This window comes from Mobula birostris, chromosome 19 (genome assembly GCF_030028105.1).
Source record: "Mobula birostris isolate sMobBir1 chromosome 19, sMobBir1.hap1, whole genome shotgun sequence".
Lineage (NCBI taxonomy): Eukaryota > Metazoa > Chordata > Chondrichthyes > Myliobatiformes > Myliobatidae > Mobula > Mobula birostris.
Window position 1 is genome coordinate 56,736,041 of NC_092388.1, and position 18,663 is coordinate 56,754,703.

The 18,663-nt window shown below is 40.7% G+C and overlaps 1 protein-coding gene across 6 annotated transcripts in view; it reads right to left on the reverse strand.

The window, feature by feature from the left end:
- atxn1a (ataxin 1a) overlaps positions 1 to 18,663 on the reverse strand; it is a 310,350-nt gene that overhangs the window by 179,558 nt on the left and 112,129 nt on the right. For all 6 annotated transcript variants that reach the window (XM_072283639.1, XM_072283638.1, XM_072283646.1 and 3 more), the window contains one exon: positions 8,850 to 9,001. The gene's annotated coding sequence lies outside the window, so the exon portion shown is untranslated. The remainder of the gene's footprint in view (positions 1 to 8,849; positions 9,002 to 18,663) is intronic.

Here is an 18,663-nt window from a genome sequence, read left to right on the forward strand (position 1 = left end):
AAAATTAACAGTGGCTATTAATTTCTAAATGGAGCTGGAAATAGAGCAGTATATACGAATTAACGTTTGCTTGTAGATCACAGTTACCCTATTCCAAAAGGGCTAACTACATCTCATTCTCCTTTGCAGTGGTACAACAGGTGGACCACTAGGCATAACTTCTCCAGGAAAATAGTCTTCCCAATGGAGAAGATGCTGAGAGAAGACATAATATGATTAGGAATAGTCAGCATGGCTTTGTCAAAGGCAGGTCGTGCCTTACGAGTCTGATTGAATTTTTTGAGGATGTGACTAAACGCATTGATGAAGGTAGAGCAGTAGATGTAGTATATATGGATTTTAGCAAGGCATTTGATAAGGTACCACACGCAAGGCTTATTGAGAATGTATGGAGGCATGGGATCCAAGGGAACTTTGCTTTGTGGATCCAAAACTGGCTTGCTCACACAAGGCAGAGAGTGGTTGTAGACAGGTCATATTCTGCATGGAGGCCAGTGACCAGCAGTGTGCCTCAGGAATCTGTTCTGGGACCCCTTCTCTGTGATTTTTATAAATGACCTGGATGAGGAAGTGGAGGGATGGGTTAGTAAGTTTGCTGATGACACAAAGGTCGGGGGTGTTGTGGATAGTGTGGAGGGATGTCAGAGGTTACAACGGGACATTGATAGGATGCAAAACTGGGCTGAGAAATGGCAGATGGAGTTCAACCCAGATAAGTGTGAGGTGGTCCATTTTGGTAATATAATGACAGAATATAACATTAATGGCAAGGCTGTTGGCAGTGCGGAGGATCAGAGGGAACTTGGGGTCCAAGTCCATAGGACACTCAAAGCTGCTACGCAGGTTGACTCTATGGTTAAGAAGGCATACGGTGCATTGGCCTTCATCAATCGTGGGATTGAGTTTAGGAGCCGAGAGGTAACGTTGCAGCTATATGGGCCCCTGGTCAGACTCCACTTGGAGTACTGTGCTCATTTCTGGTCGCCTCACTACAGGAAGGACGTGGAAACCATAGAAAGGGTGCAGAGGAGATTTACGAGGATGTTGCCCAGATTGGGGAACATGCATTATGAGTATAGGTTGAGTGAACTTGGCCTTTTCTCCTTGGAGCGATGGAGGATGAGAGGTGACCTGATACAGGTATACAAGATAATGAGAGGCATTGATCGTGTGGATAGTCAGAGGCTTTTACCCAGGGCTGAAATGGCTAGCACAAGAGGGCATAGTTTTAAGGTGCTTGGAAGTAGGTACAGAGGAGATGGCGTGAGTTTTTTACACAGAGAGAGGTGGGTACGTGGAATGGGCTGTCGACGGCGGTGGTGGAGGCGGAAACAATAGGGTCTTTTAAGAGACTCCTGCATGGCTTCATGGAGCTTAGAAATATAGAGGGCTATGGGTAAAGCCTAGGTAGTTCTAGGGTAGGGACATGTCTGGCACAGCTTCGTGGGCCAAAGGGCCTGTATTGTGCTGTAGGTTTTCTATGTTTCCATTGCTAATCCAACTGACTCAACACACATTGCTTTGAGGATACTAAATATTAACTCAGATTTACCACAGCCGGAAAAGATTCCATTCTCTCTATGTAAAACTGTCTATTGCTGGTCAGTGCTCAGAATCCTGACACAGCAACTGGGAAGCATTTTTTTAAAAAGGGAGATGATGCAGAAGTTATTATTAAAGAAGATGAGTTTGAAAAAAATTGGATGGGATAAAGAGGAAGTATTAAGGAGTTTCCTGCCTTTGAAATAAACAGGCCCAGATGAAATTTATCCCAGGCTGTTAACAGAAGCAAGGGAAATAACTGCAGCAGCTCAGAGTGCAAGTTTCCAATCCTCTCTAGCCACAGGAATGGTGCCAGAGGATTGGAGGACTACTAGCACAGGCAGATGACTCTGGTTGTAAATCGATCTTTAAAAATCTAACTGCACCTCTCATTAACTGTCTATAACCACTGGAACAAAAAAGCATGCAGTTACCTGCCGTGTTACTGGAACATACCAAGCTGTTTTATGCCTTAATACACTGCTGAAATTGGTCTTTTAATTTTGCTGCCAGTATGTAACAGGTGTCAAAAGAATTAGATGAATGGTTCTGAAGCAGCGTTAGTACTTCAATGGATGCTTAGGCGAAATGGCAGATTTTCACCTTGGATGCTCTCCGGTGCGAGGACTAACACTTTACCGTTCAGGTTAGCACGGTTGGAGTAGTCCACATCAGGATAAACCTCACTGCTTAAACATTGCTCCAAACAGACACAAGTGAACAGTACTCCGCAGGACCCAAACCACTGGAATAAGGATCCTTGGCATCTTACAACAGAAACTCTGAATTGACTTCAATGAGCGCCTTGTCAGCACTGAGCTCCACTGTCAACCTCTGTGCAAGGTACTTTCTGAATCTGGCAGGGCCAGGAGGTTCTGTTTCTTCGGACACTCTTCCAGGGTGAGTAGCAATGGAGCTCTAACAGCTTGCCACAGGGCTAATGCTGATCCGAGAATGGTCACCATTAACATAGAAGCATGCAATTTATATTGACCTCAAGCTTCACAGTTAGTGTGAAAGTGCTTGTGGAGCCAAGCAGCTTTATGGTGAGTCATATGTGACAGAGCAAGTTATTTGGTGCAAGACCCAGGAGTATTGAGTAACATTTCCTGCCTTCTTAGCCCTCCAATTTCATCTTAGCTGCCCTTGGTCCATACATTATGAAGGTGCAATAACAACATTTGGTTGCTGTCCTTTCACCTAATTTAATGCTGTGTGTCATATCTGATGGAAGCTTAAAAACAGTATTTTAACTTTTGAGGAATCCAAATAGAGATGTGGTTTACAAACATTTTTAAAAAATGCCAACTTTTGAAAACCTGTGATGGAAGTTGAAGAAGCTGAAAGACACAGCTTGATGAGGGGAGACAATGTGCCATTTCATATTAATGGCCTTTGGATCTTCCCAGCTAAATAATACTTTTGATGTATTTCTTTCTTAGGATAAAAGGCAACTGATTTTTAACCAATGCACTTTTCACGAATATGTTATAAACTGTCACATGGATTCAAATACTTTTTACTGTTGTCTGTAAATGCTACAGAGGAAATTGGCTCAAGGTATATTTTATTATATACTATGCTTCATCACAGCTGAATACAAAATATTTACCCTTTTTCTCCCCAAATGATGCTGCTTGACCTGCTGAGTGCTTCCAGCATTGTATGTTCTAGTTTCTGATTCAGTAGTTCCTTGTTCCAATCAGAAGCTGATTTGTAAGGCACAGATTTAGAGCTGACAAGATTTGCCCTAATGAAAGTTCCAATGTAATCCAACATTCAACAAAAATTCAGATGTGCATTTTTCAAAATAAAAGAGAATTTCATAACCATAAAAGTGCCTAACATCTGCACGTCAATTTCCATTTTGTAATCATAACCTAAAGGCATACCAAGGAATTTAGATATCAGGGGTTTGATATTTTCTTTGAATGGGTTCCATGATTTTGTTTTGTGGCTGTTAGTTGGCAGATGAATCTCAGCGATGTATACTACAAACATATTTTGATAATAAATGTTCTTTGAATCTTGAATCTTGTAATTCAACAATACAATGTTTGATAGAAAACTCGACCAAAACTTCTCATCTATATTTTTATGCTGATACAGTAATTCTATGAATAAGGCATATAATAAGCAACTTTTGGTATGATCAATTACTCCTTGACCACAGTAGGCATTCCAAATAATCTGAGCAACACACCATTAGGAAGGATATCTTAACTTTGGAAACAAATCTGTGAACATTGTCCAGAATGGAAAAGGTTAATTGTGATGATTTGAACAAAGCCAGAGATTTATTGTCAGTGTCCTCACTAATAGTTATTTCTCAAACAATAATACTAAAACATCAGATTACTGGTACTGTAACATTTTTGTTTGTGGGAGCCTGTAGTACAGAAATTTCCTGTCATGTTTATAAAGGTTATTAACACTTCAAGACGCCTTCAAAGACTTTGAAAAACCCTAACATGATTTAAGGCCATATAGCCATAGGTTAAGATTATAGTCTAAAAATTCCAGCCTAGGTTTTTAGGGATGATTCGTGCATACACATAGGATATGTTAATGCATGGCAGAGATTCATAGAGCACAGTAACAGGCCCTTCAGCCTTCTGTGTCGCTGCTGTTCATCAAATATCCATTCACAAAAATCTATTTACCAGCTTTTAATCCATAGTCGTAAATGCCTTAGCAATAGAAACATTTCTTTAGATATTTCCCATGTTGTGAGAGCCTTTACCTCCACCAGCCCCTCAGGCAGTGTCTACCAGAATCCAACCATCTTCATATCCCCTGTAAACCTCTTCCCCTTTATCCTAGACCTATGTCTTCTAGCTTTTAATAATTCTGTGAGTAAAAAGTTTCCCGTTATCTACTCTGTCTGTTTCTCAAACAGACCCCTCCCAACCTGCCTATCTTCTTCAAGCAAAACAAACCCAGCCTATTCAGTTTCTCCTCACAACTGAAGCCTCCATCCCAGGCAATATCCTGGTGAATCTTCTCTGCACTCTCCAGTGCAAACAATTCCTTCCTATAGTATGAATACCAGAACTACACATGATATTCCAGCTGTGGCCTAACTAATGTTTTATAAAGCTGTACCACAACCTGCCTGTTCCTATTCCTATACCCTATTCCCCAACTAATGATGTTTTCACACTATCAATTGACATTCTGCAAACTTTAAATCTGAGGTAGAGGTTTCAGTTGTGGGTGGGGGGGGGGCGCGTGCTGGTGGCCTCTGATTAAGGGACAGACAAGACAGGATGTCAGGAAGGTTAGGTTTCATTGGCATCCTTCAAGACAAGTCTCTTCATTGTAACGTCATGGAGCATGAAGCATATCATCTAGGATAATCCTCCTGATGTTCTAGCGTTTTTCAAAATTCCAAAGACTAATCTATGAAGAATCAAATTTAACTGAAGTTTCCAGTAGTTTTTGGTTATCACAACAAATGGAATGATCATTACAGTCAAACAAGCTAGCCACAATCTTACTGAAATTTTATGGACAGTGGCATCAGTTTGGAAGCCATCATGTCTTTGTGTTCATACTGATGACCCCAACTGCACCTTGAACAATTAAAAATTATTCACATTTTCTGTAGAACATAATCCAGCCTGATGGAAGAAAACCAGAATAATGGTGGCCTGCATCCTCGTGTCACAGCAGTGATTGCTATGGGAATTGTACTTTTGTGTCAAAGTATTGATATTGTGGTGAAAGTCTTGACTGGGCCTTTGTTATTTTGTTGTTCTGTTGATGCAGCAGATGAAAGGATTCTGAATTATAATGATTCAGGTCCAAGAAAAATCTTAAAGCCACAACAGAATATGGTCTCAATGAACTGAAGCTTTGGTAGAGGTGCAGAATAATCACAAAATTTATTCCAGTGCTCCATCAACTCTACTCAGTTCCTCATAATCAAACATATAGCTATGGAAACTGGTGTGGACCCAAGCTACAGGCATCTTTTTGTGGATAGATGGAACAGTTTTTGTTTCTATCTTTCTTGGACCCACTTTCCCAACTCTCTTCCAGTACATCAATAACTTTATTCCTGCCTTCATATATATATTGAAATATTCATTGTTTTTACTGTCAATTTCTGCATGTTCTCACTTTTATATGGTCCATCTTTCAGTTCCATTCCCTTTCTGAACCTCTCTGTCTCCACCTCAAATGACAAGCCAACCAGACACATTAATTCCCTCTACTATCTTGATTACCTTCTGTAAGAACTTCAATCCATTCTCCCAGTTCTTCTATCTCCATCATATTTTGCTCCAGTAATGAGACCTCCCACAGAGATGTCTCTGACATATGTCCCTTTTTCCTGAATTCCCTTCCATAAAGGACAGAGCCCTTGATCACATTTCATCTCTTTCCCACTAAAAGGATTAATATTACTTGCTCGCGTGACTTCCTTGTCCTGCATCTAGTGAAGGGATGGCTGGTCAGATGCACCTTACAGGGTGGATCGAACTGCAGGGAGCAAGCCAGGAGCAGGAGTGGGTTGGAGGGCCAGATAACACATAGGGACAACATGTGTAAGACACCAAGCTAGACACAAAAGGGGAGTGCTGATTAAGAGTATAAATCGATGCACACAATTTTTTTTGTTGTTAGTTTATTGAATGAGAAAGATTTACAATGCTCATTAAATGTAACTACACTGTTTGTTGCTGAATAAAACCTTTGAAATTTCTACCACTGGTCTCTAGCTCTGCAGAAGAACAGACCTAACACCCACACACCAATTCTCAGCCCCTCTCCTCCTGGACAGAGCAAGTATACAATATTCCTGCTCATCACCCTCCAATCCACCAGCCTCCTTAACCCGTGGATCATCCTTCACAGCTTCTGCCAACTCCAACAAAATCCCGAACACCCCTCTGCATCTTAAACTATCCGATGGTCCTTCTTTCCCAGTTCTTTTGAAGAGTCTTTGAACTGAAATAGTAACTCATCTTAACTTTCCACATGTTACCTGACCTGCTGTGTGTTTCCAGCATTCTCTGTTTTTACTTAAGCTCCCACATATGAGGGCAGCACAATAGCGTAGTGGTTAGCACAGGTACCAGTGACCAGGGTTCAATTCCCATCGCTGCCTGTACATTCTCCCCGTGACTGTGTGCGATTTCTCTGGGTGCTGCGGTTATCCCCCACAGTCCAAAAACATACTGGTTGGTAGGTTAATTGGTCATTGTAAATTGTCCCGTGATTAGGCTGGGCAGCGTGGCTTAAAGGACCGGAAGCATCTATACCATGCTGTATCTCAATAAATAAATATGCTGCCTTTTTTTTTGGACATTCTCTTAGTAAACTGAACACCTGTCTTTCATTCAGTGCATCATTATTGGATTCAGAATTAAAGCTTTAGAGAATTTCAGAGGTGCCATAATCCTGACCGTCTTCAAGAAAGATAGTTCTATAGACTATGGATATCAACTGTTCATCCAAGCACTGGTCATATGTGACAAAGGCTTCTGCATCCACCACTCTTTCAAGTAATGAGCTTGGCACCCATGCTCTTACGTGAAAAGCTTTTCTCAACTCTTCTCTAACCCTTTTGATAACTAATTTAAATCTACTCTTCTCTGACCTCCCAATAACTAGTTACTAATCTCTCTGCCAATGAAATAGACCTCTCTGTATTAAGTCCCTTCTTTTCAATTGATGGAACTTTGAACCTCCTTTGTAACTAAATTATTTTTACTTCCCCAATGATCAAAACACTGTTAGCAAAGTTTCACCAGTAGTAATTGATATTGACATGATAATCTATTTTAGTAATATTGGCTAAGGGGTAACTGATCTACAAAGCTGAGAAAAATTCTTTGCTTTTCGTAGTATGGCCCCATCAGATATTTTATAACTACACACAGGAAAGTTCTTGGTTTACTCACTCTAAACATATAAATATATAGAGCAAATATCGTACTGTTAGAGAAACTCAGTAGGTCAGGCAGCATCTGTAAATATTTAGATATACCCATTTCCTTCTAGGAATGTTTAACTTAATGTTTTCCTTGTGAATATTGTGTATCTGATGCTATGTGCCTGGGATGCTTCTGTAAGTAAGTTTTCATTACGCCTGTGAATGACAATAAGCTTGACTTTATCCTTATACACTCCTCCAGCAATTTGTTTATTTGCTCCAGATTCCCCCATCAGCAGTCTTTTCTGTCTCCACACATATCAGCAATAAATTCTGCTCCATTCATAAAATTTCACTGAAGCTGAATTTTGGAAACAGAGTACAAACTGCGTCTGTATGTTGAGAGGAAGAGTGTGTTTTCCATCTTGCTGTTCTCCCTCAGTTCTGTACTACAGTCTCCAGCCAGATGATACGCTCATGTCTGGAGTAAGATTTGAACCAATACTGACTAGCTGTAAGTTCTATGTGATACAACAAAACCACAGCTATTATCAACTTCCAATTCACAAGCACAGAGCAAAAAAATAGTCACTAACCCAGTTGATAGGGAACAAAAAAACTCAAAAGAACATTGCAGTGTTTTGGTAAAGTTATGCACTCTGAAGATGATAACTTTTTTCACTGTATCTTCCAAGATGGTACTGACCAATTTAAATGAAATATTATTCATGCCTCTTAAATGAGGAAGTATCACTTTATAGTCTTATGTATCAAGAGTTTCACAATCCACCTCTCTTTGCTGGAATACAGAACCTCAGTTCTATTTAAACTAGACTCATCCTTTTTGATTCCTTGTTGCAAGGTAATTACCGCTTATTAAATTATATCATTGATCACCCCAATTACATAATAACAACATACAAAACATTAATCAATATCAACATAGAAAAACACCTTGAAGTGTTTCACAAAAAAGTTATCAATGGTAAAATAAATAGAAACAGAAAATGCAGAGATGAATATCAGGAAACGAGAGAGTTAATGTTTCAGATTGGTATTCTTTCTTCAGAACTACTTGAAAAGTTTTTTTATTCAGTTGCAGTTCTCACATCCCCATTATTTTTAATTTCTCCACTGTCAATAAACTTGGGAGATGTTGCTTGCTTTATTCTTCCAAATCTCTAATGATCATACATTAAATTTATAATTTTTAATCAACTCTTCGAATTAAGAGTTCAACTGTAATAGCTTGCACAAATATATATTGGGAAACACTCAATGAAAAGCAAACAATTTGAATGTTGCAATTTCTCATTTCTTTTGGCCAAAACAACTTTTTGCTCTTTCCTCATGGTATTTCACATCAGCTTTGGCAAAGCTACATAAAGGATAAAGTAATTTAGACAAGAACTTTTAAACTTACCCATAAAATTAATCATTTAATGTCAAAAATTCTTGCGAGAAATTTCATGTCCTGGTTTCTTGCAACAGGATTTGATTTCTGTATCAGTTCCAAAGTTGTCAATTTCTCTTTAAATTTGGTGGCTATGAGATTCCAATATCAGCAGATAAGTTCTATGATTGAATGTAAGAGAAAGACACAAGTTTGTTACAGAAGAACTACAATGCCCTAACTCACCATCTTACAATCTATCACATGATATCCAACTAAGAAATGGAAATCATCTGCACTAATGTCTGCATTCAAACATCACATCAGAGAGGTGTTCATTGTGAGTTACCAGTTTCACTCTGTTCTGGCAGAACCAAAACCATTGGAATCAGACAGAAACCTTGAAAACAATATGAGGCAAGAACAATGAAAGTCAAGGCTTAATAAGGTTAAATCATTAAATAAAAAGATGCTGTCTGGGATTACACTTGCTGTATTGATGAGGATGACTATTTTACTAATATTGACAGGTGTTATTCAGGAAGTATTTTCATTGTATCTTGAGTTGGTCAATTGCCCAGTATTATTGATTTTTCTGATCTCCATTGGTGATGTTGCTAGTGTAGGGAAATGGAACCTGATAGGGTTTAAATGTAGGAAGAAATGCCTTATGATCATATTATGTCAAAATCCAAAAACACCTTTTGAGGATACAGCAAAAATTATTTGGGTGCTAGAGGTGTTAAGGTGGTTTAAATGCAATGGCCAATTGTGAAAGAATTCTGTTGCTCAGCTCTTGTAAGAAGCTGCAGCTAAAGGTCTACTCACCAGGTGGTCCCTGCTGCTCTTCACCTGTTGTGTCCTATGGAGGGGCTTGTGCATCCTTCCACACCAGTAAAGTCAGTGCAGCTGGGTGGGCAAGCAGACGTGGTGGCCAGTGGGGCAAGCAACTAACTAAATCCAGAACAATCCTCTCAGGTAATGTTGGAAAAGGGCTTGTACTGTGCCTATGGCATTCCACCAGTAATTTTATTGTCAATCTGAACATAACATGGTTATTCCTGTTTTCTATCTTTTAACCAACTGTGAAACCATGCAAATATATGCCCTATGTGCTGGCATCTTATGTAGCAGACGATAGTAGGGAACCTATGTGGATTTCTGTTACAAATCCAAGTGCACTGCACCCATTGGTCCTTTTCCCAGCTTCATCCACCACCTCCAGCTTGCGGCTCCATTCTAACTGTCCCCTCTCTCAGCTGCCTATCAGCCTCACAGCTGAATCCACCTATCACCTGCCAGCACTTGCTCCACCATTTCCCTCCAATCTTTGCATCAAAGTTCAAAGTAAATTTATTATCAAAGTACTTACATGTCACCATATACAACCATGAGATTAATTTTCTTGCAGACATACTCAATAAATCAATAGAACATAGCCATAACAGAATCAATGAAAGACCACACCAATTTGCGCATTCAAAAGGCAACAAACTGTGCAAATACAAAAAGAAAGAAAGAATAATAATAAATAAATAAGCAATAAATATCGAGAACATGAGATGAAGAGTCCTTGAAAGTGAATCCATTAGTTGTTTCAATAGTCATTTCAATGATGGGGCAAGTGAAGTTGGGTGAAGTTAGCCCCTTTAGATTAAGAGCCTGATGGTTCAGGGGTAGTAACTGTTCCTGAACCTGGTTGTGTGAAACCTGAGGCCCTTGTACCTTCTTCCTGATGGCAGCAGTGAGAAGAAAACATGTCTTGGTGGTGGGGGCCCTGATGATGGATGCTGCATTCCTGCAACAGCATTTCATGAGGATGTACTCAATGATTGGGAGGGCTTTACCTCTGATGGACTGGGCTGTATCTACTACTTTTTGTAGGATTTTCCATTCAAGGGCATTGCTGTTTCCATACCAGACTGTGATGCAACCAGTCAATATACTCTCCACCACATATCCATAGAAGTGTGTCCAAGATTTAGAAGTCATGCTAAATCTCGACAAACTTCTATGGAAGTAGAAGCCCTGCCGTGCATTCTTCATAATTGCACTTATGTGCTGTGCCCAGAACAGGTCCTCCAAAATAATGACACTGAGGAATTTAAAGTTGCTGACCTTCTCCAACTCTGATCCTCCGATGAGGACTGACTCATGAATCTCTGCAACACATCTCTAGTTTCTCAATAATCAGCTCCTTGGTCTTGCTGACATTAAGTGAGAGGTTGTTGTTAAGGCACCACTCAGCCAGATTTTCAATGCCCCTCCTATATGCTGATTCATCACCGCCTTTAATTCAGCCCACGACAGTATCAGCAAACTTGAATATGGCATTGGAGCTGTGCTTAGCCACAGTCATAAGTGTAAAGCGAATAGAGCAGGATGCTAAGCACACAGCCTTGTGGTGCACCTGCGCTGATGGAGATTGTGGAGATGTTGCCGATCCGAACTGACTGGGTTTGCAAATGAGGAAATCCAGGATCCAATTGCACAAGGAGGTATTGAGGCTAAGGTCTTGGAGGTTATTGATTAGTTTTGAGGGGACGGTGGTATTGAGTGCTGAGCTGTAGTCAATAACCATCCTGATGTATGTTTCTTTGCTGTTCAGATGTTCCAGGGTTGAGCAACCAGCCAACAAGATGGCATCTGCTGTGGACCTACTGGTCTGCTAGGTAAAATGTCTCCCATGGTGGGGGAGTCTTAGACAAGGGGGCACAGCCTCAGGATAGAGGAGCATCCATTTAAAACAGAGATGGGGAGAAATGTCTTTAGCCCAAAGGGTGGTCAATTTGTGGAATTTATTAGCACAAGCAGCTGTGGAGGCCAGGTCATTGGGTGCATTTAAGGCAGGACTTGATCGATTCTTGATTGGACATCAAAGGTTACAGGAAAAAGCTGGGGAGTGGGGCTGAGGAGGGGAAAAAAGGATCAGCCATGTTTGAATTACAGAGCAGACTCAATGGGCCAAATAGCCTAATTCTGCTTCTATGTCTTATGGTCTAAACTGGCTACCAATTCCCAGGGCTATCTTGACTATATCTATTCCAACCCTGTCTCCTGTAAAAATGCTATTCCCTTTTCTCAGTTCCTTCGTCTCTGCCACATATGCCCCCAAGCTGCGGCTTTCCTTTCCAGGACATCAGAGATGTCCTCCTGTCCTCCTTCTTCAAAGAATGGGGTTTCTCTTCCTCCACCAATGAGGCTATACTCACCCGCATCTCCTACATTTCCCGGACATCCGCGCTCACCTCATCTTCATGCTGCCTTAACAGGATTAGAGTTCCTTGTGTCCTTATCTACCATGCCATGAGCCCCTACATCCAACAGATCATTCTCCACAACTGCTGCCATCTTCAGTGGGATTCTACCACTAAACACATCTTTACCTCCCTTCCATGCTCCTCTTTCTCCAGGTATCACTCCCTCTGTGATATCCTTGTCCATTCATCCCTCTCCATTAATCTCCCTCCTGGCACTTAACCCTGCAAGCAACAGAAATGCTACACCTGCCCACTCACTTCCATTCAGGGCCCCAAACTGCTTTCCTGCAAATTTTTTGGTTATCTATTGTATCTGGTGCTCACAAAGCAGCCTCCTGTACATTGGTAGGACCTTACATAAACTGGGGGAGTGCTATGTTGAGCACCACCGCGCCATCCACCAAAAGTGGACTTACCCGCTAGCTAACCATTTTTAATTTCTATCCCCATTCCTGTTCTGACACGTCATTCCATGTCCTCCTCTGTTGTCATGATGAGACCACTCTTAGGGTAGAGCAGCAACACCTCATATTCCATCTTGGTAGCCTCCACCTGATGGCATGGACATTGATTTCTCTTTCTGGTAAAATAATTTTCCCTCCTCTTCCTTCTTCTTCCATTCCCGGCTCTGACCTCTTACCTCTTCCCCTCACCTGCCTGTCACCTCCCCCAATGTCCCTCCTCCTTCCCTTTCTCCCATCATCCACTCTCCTCTCCTATCAGATTTGTTCCTCTCCAGACCTTTATCTTTCCTACCCACCTGGCTTCACTTATCACTTTATGGCTATCCTTCTTCCCCTCCCCCGCCAACCTTTTCATTCTGCCATCTCCCCACTTCCTTTCCTGTCCTGAAGAAGGGTCTCAGCCCAAAACATTGACTATTTCTATTTATTCATTTCCGTAGATGCGGCCTGACTTGCTGAGTTCCTCCAGCATTTTGAGTGTGTTCCTCCAGTGCTTTGTGTGTTGTTCCAGATTCCAGTACCTGCATTCTCTTGTGCCCCCATTGGTTTCCCTTGCTAGTTATACCTTAAGATGAATCCATTGGATTTGCTAAGTATAATTTCTCCTACAGGTCAACCATGTTGATCCTGCCTAAATATACCACAATTTTCAAAGTGCCTTGTTCACACTACCCCAATAATGAACTTAAACATGTCCCCTGCACCAAATAGAAGATGAATTAACAAGTAATTCCCCATGTTTTTCCTTCCTCTGCTGAGAGGGGTCACCTGCCAAGCTGCTGGCACTGCTGCAGAATCTGAGGACTCTGCATCTACTTCTTCTGCACAAATGTTTTTCTTTAGAATAATTCAGATGTCAGCTGTCAAATCCTGGGGATTCCTCTGTATTTAACTTCTATCATTTTTTTTACTAATGGTAAAAATGTTCTTAAAATCTCTATTTAGCTTTTCGGATTTCAAATCATGTTGAGTTTATTGTTATGTGCACAAGCATGGTGAGGTACAGGTACAATGAAAAACCTGCTTTGCAGCAGCATCACAGGCATGTAGGTTCAGACAACAAGCAGAATATAAATTATACATCAATTATATCTACAACTATTTCTGAATGAGAATTATAAAATATTCTATTAAATTATTGATATTGTTTGTCTATCTCTATATTGTTTTTTAAATTCAAATCTATTTGCAAATCACAATGATGTGTTGTGTGCACCACTCCATTGTCCAGTTGTGTGGCAGTGCCCTCTTCTGGTTCCATTGCATCTATTCTGCTGTTGCCTTGGTATCTTCTCCATTCTCATCCTGCTTCTTTAGCTATGGACCTTCCTTGGACCCCTATTATTTTTCATCTGCACTCTGCACCTTAAACTCATCAAAACTAAATAGACTCTACAAGTGTTTCACTGAGTTGTACCTCAGAACCACTTCCACTGACTCCTCTACTCTTTCGCATTTGCCACACCACGTGTCCACTATGGGGTCTTGGCTAGAAAAGTCAACTGTTTATTCCTTTCCATAGATACTGCCTAACCTTCTGAGTTCCTCCAGCATTTTGTGTGTGTTAGTCTGGATTTCCAGTATCTTGTGTCCAATGTGTGCAAATTTTAGCCAATTATATTGCAAAGTTCAAAGCCATCAATTTAATTCCTGTCATAAAGTCCATTCCTTAGTCACTGACTGCAATGGTCTATCTGCAAAGTCCCCAGAGGATGAACCAAATTACTCCCAACCTCAGCATGACATCGAGCTGAGCTGCTGACTGATTACCTCCACCTCTGAGACGTTAAGTATATCCAGACCTACTACTACTCATCTACCACCGACACCCATAAAGGTGGGTATCAGCTACTGAAATGCTCCTCTGTAGCCTTAGACTATCGCGCAATCTCTTACCTCCTCTATGTACGAACCAATCCAAAATTTTACTCCTCGTAAGTTCCGTGCAATATCAACACTGTTCTCTTTGACCTAAATTAACTCCTATTTCAGCAACATCACTATTTTAAAATCCTCTTCCTCATTTTCAAATCTTTCCACGGAATTGGCCCTCTCTATTTCTGTCATGTACTCCACTCTTGGAGACTGCACCCCTCAACTTCTTGCTGTTTCCAACAGCCATTCCTGCACTAATGGCAATTTGACTTCAAAGACTATGGTTTGAAATTTTTGAATTTCCTGCCTAAACCTCTCTACCTCCCCTTCCTTCTCTTAGATTCTCCTTAAAGCACACCAAGTAATCAGAAGTTGGAAGAAAAGAAATGAGAGGACAGAGAAGAGAAAATACATGCATCATTCTGACTTATCTGAAGTCTGGTAATTTCTGCCTTTACTCCATGAGTCAGTAATTGTTCTAAAATAAGCAATATTTTACATTCTATGGCCTAGAATGTAAAAGTTTTGAGAATCCACATTATCAATGTGCTTTACTTTAGTTATCTTTGACCTTGTTGCATTATATTGATTGATTGTGGGCAAACCCTCCCATTCTATTGTTACAAATTCACTCTTGTTACAAACGAATAACCAGTGTAATTGTGTTGCCACACGAGTGTATTGTTAGTAGTTGTAACTCCATTCAAATCAACCACTATAATTCAATTGAGACCTACAAGAGAAATGATCTCCCAAGTGGGTGCTCACATGAAACCTATTTGTGCAAGGATTTGCTAGCACTTACAGAGCCATTTAAGGGCCTTTTACAGCCAATAATTTAAATAGGAAGTCACTTCACATGTGCTGAGTTTTGACATAGGAAAGCCCCCCCACCAGAGCTGGTAATCTGGCAAAACAAATGGGAAGGTTCTTCTGGAGACACTAGAGGGCATAAATTTAAGATGAAAAGGAGTTTTAAAGGAGATCTGGGGTAAATTTTTCACACAAAGAGGTATTGTATCTCAAATGAGCTGGCGAGGAAGGCAACAGCAGCAGCAATATTTAAGAGTCATCTTGAACTAGCAGGCCATAAGATTTGGAATAATTGAAGACAAGAAGGATTAGTACAAGTAGGCAACTCCGTGACTCTATATTGATTTTGTAAATAGGAGCTAAAAATGTCAAGACTTGTTTCATAATGGACCACACCATCCTCTTGAATTTGGTTCCAAATGTCCCAAACGGATTCTCTCATATATTAAAGCAGATCTGCGACTATAAAATAGAAGTTGCCCTGAATCCTGCATTCCAATAACTTAAAATTTGCTCAGAAAATGAACATACAGTACATGGAAATTGCATGCATCAATATATCTTGGAAAAACCCCAATCAAACAGTGTGAGAGACACCATGTGAGTAGTATAAATGATTTGTACAGCTCCATTAATAACATCTGCAACACTTTCAGCAAATTACTTAGTTTATATTATTAAAATGAACTCAGCTCAGAACGGGTGTTTACCACAATACTGAATGCATTTAATCACAATACTTATACTTCTGTTCCTGAAATGCAAATTAAACTCCAAGGCCTAAAAAGGAACAATTGAAACTCCGGAATTTCACACCTGCAGGTCATCACTTTTTCTTTTTTTAAATAATGCAATTTTTTTCTCTCTCAGAGTTGTATACCGCATAGAGCTGTATTTGATAATAAATATACTTTGAATCTTTTTTCAGTTGATTTTCTTAGTCTTCATTCAATGTTTCCCTCCCTCAATGTTTTCAAGTGCCCAGCTGGACTCAAATTCATTCTTTTTTCTCCATTCCTCCTTTTGTCATAAATCTCGGTTGCTGAGCAAGTGGACTGTTGATCTTATTCTGCACCAGGATCCTTATTAATCCATTTGCCTCCTTGTCATGTCACTATCGATTGACTTCACTGCCAGAATCTTGGGGTGTTCAGAATTATTGGCCCAAGACTTCTGGAAAACTAAATTGGTTGCAGTGGGATATTCAACCCTTACTATCTGGGCTGTTTTCAGAGCACAGGTTACTGAACTCACTATATGTGGAAACTTTATGACACTGTACGTCTCCCATTCAGTACAGATATCCCAACAAGACTGAATTCAGAGATTGATTATCTGTGTACTTTAGCTCAAGATGACAATTCATTCAGCCACATCAGGTCTCAGTACTAACATCCAAGCAGCTCTAGCACACTAACCTTTTCATTCTGCAGAGGTTTCTTTTATGCCAATTTATTCCTCATTATAGCTGAAGTGAAATCAAATAAAGTGCAAGAGTTGTAAGGATGTCTGATTTTCATTAATAAACTAGGCAAAATTTTCCTAGCAAGAGAAAAACTGCAGATGCTGAGAGTACAGTCAACATTTCGGGCCCAGACCCTTCGTCCTGCCGAAGAGTCTCAGTCCGAAACACTGACTCTACTTCTTTTCCATAGACGCTGCCTGACCTGCTGAGTTTCTCCAGTTTTCTGTGTGTGTTGCAAAATCTTACTAGTTTTTCTTCACTGATAGCAGATTTTAATTTCCAGATTTTGTTTTAAAACAAGCTGAATGAAATGCCCAGGCTATCAATGTTGGAGTGAATATTCACTTCCCTTGCATTAGCAGCTTCAGACACAGGGAATTGTACACAGACATGTATTCACTGAAAGCAGAAGTGAATGTTAATCAGACATATGAAAAGCAATTCTCCTCTGTATGTAGCTCTACATTTTGTTGCTGTATAAAACACAGGCCCCAAGTTAGTTCCTTTTCCAGATGCACTCCCGGTAAGCACTATGGTCCAGCGGTAGCAGTGGGCTTGTCTTGGATTCTCCTCAAATTCAGCTTCCATTTCCATATCTATACGACTCTTTGTCACTGTCAACTGTGGTTTTGTTCGTCGTCCCCTGAAGTCTGAGTCAAAGTGCTGGAAATACCCACCATGTTGTACTGTGAGAACAATACAACTCCAGAATGAGGGGTCACAGTTCCAGAACGAGGGGTCACAGTTTGAGGATAAAGGGGAAGCCTTTTAGGACCAAGATTAGGAAAAACTTCTTCACACAGAGAGTGGTGAATCTGTGGAATTCTCTGCCACAGGAAACAGTTGAGGCCAGTTCATTGGCTATATTTAAGAGGGAATTAGATATGGCCTTCGTGGCTAAAGGGATCAGGGGGTATGGAGGGAAGGCTGGTACAGGGTTCTGAGTTGGATGATCAGCCATGATCATACTGAATGGCAGTGCAGGCTCGAAGGGCCGTATGGCCTACTCCTGCACCTATTTTCTATGTTTCTATGTAAGGCAGGATTTCTGGCCCAGAAGTTTGTGGATTAATGTCCAACTCAGAAACTTAAGATCATAATCCATAATTTATACTTTATACTTTATTGTCGCCAAACAATTGATACTAGAACGTACAATCATCACAGCGATATTTGATTCTGCGCTTCCCGCTCCCAGGATTACAAATCGATAGTAAATATTAAAAATTTAAATTATAAATCAAAAATAGAAAATAGAAAAATGGAAAATAAGGTAGTTCAAAAAAACTGAGAGGTAGGTCCAGATATTTGGAGGGTACGGCCCAGATCCGGGTCAGGATCCATTCAGCAGTCTTATCACAGTTGGAAAGAAGCTGTTCCCAAATCTGGCCGTACGAGTCTTCAAGCTCCTGAGCCTTCTCTCGGAGGGAAGAGGGACGAATGTGTTGGCTGGATGGGTCGTGTCCTTGATTATCCTGGCAGCACTGCTCTGACAGCATGCGGTGTAAAGTGAGTCCAAGGACGGGAGATTGGTTTGTGTGATGTGCTGCGCCGTGTTCACGATCTTCTGCAGTTTCTTCTGGTCTTGGACAGGACGACTTCCATAACAGGTTGTGATGCACCCTAGAAGAATGCTTTCTACGGTGCATCTATAAAAATCAGTGAGGGTTTTAGGGGACAGGCCAAATTTCTTTAGTTTTCTCAGGAAGTAAAGGCGCTGGTGGGCCTTCTTGGCAGTGGACTCTGCTTGGTTGGACCAAGTCAGGTCATTTGTGATATTGACCCCAAGAAACTTAAAGCTTTTGATCTGTTCCACTTGCGCACCACTGATGTAAATTGGATCGTGCGGTCCGCTACTGCTTCTGAAGTCAACAACCATTCCTTCGTCTTGCTGACATTGAGGGATAGGTTATTGTCTTCGCACCATGCTACCAGGTTCTTAATTTCCTCTCTGTACTCAAACTCAT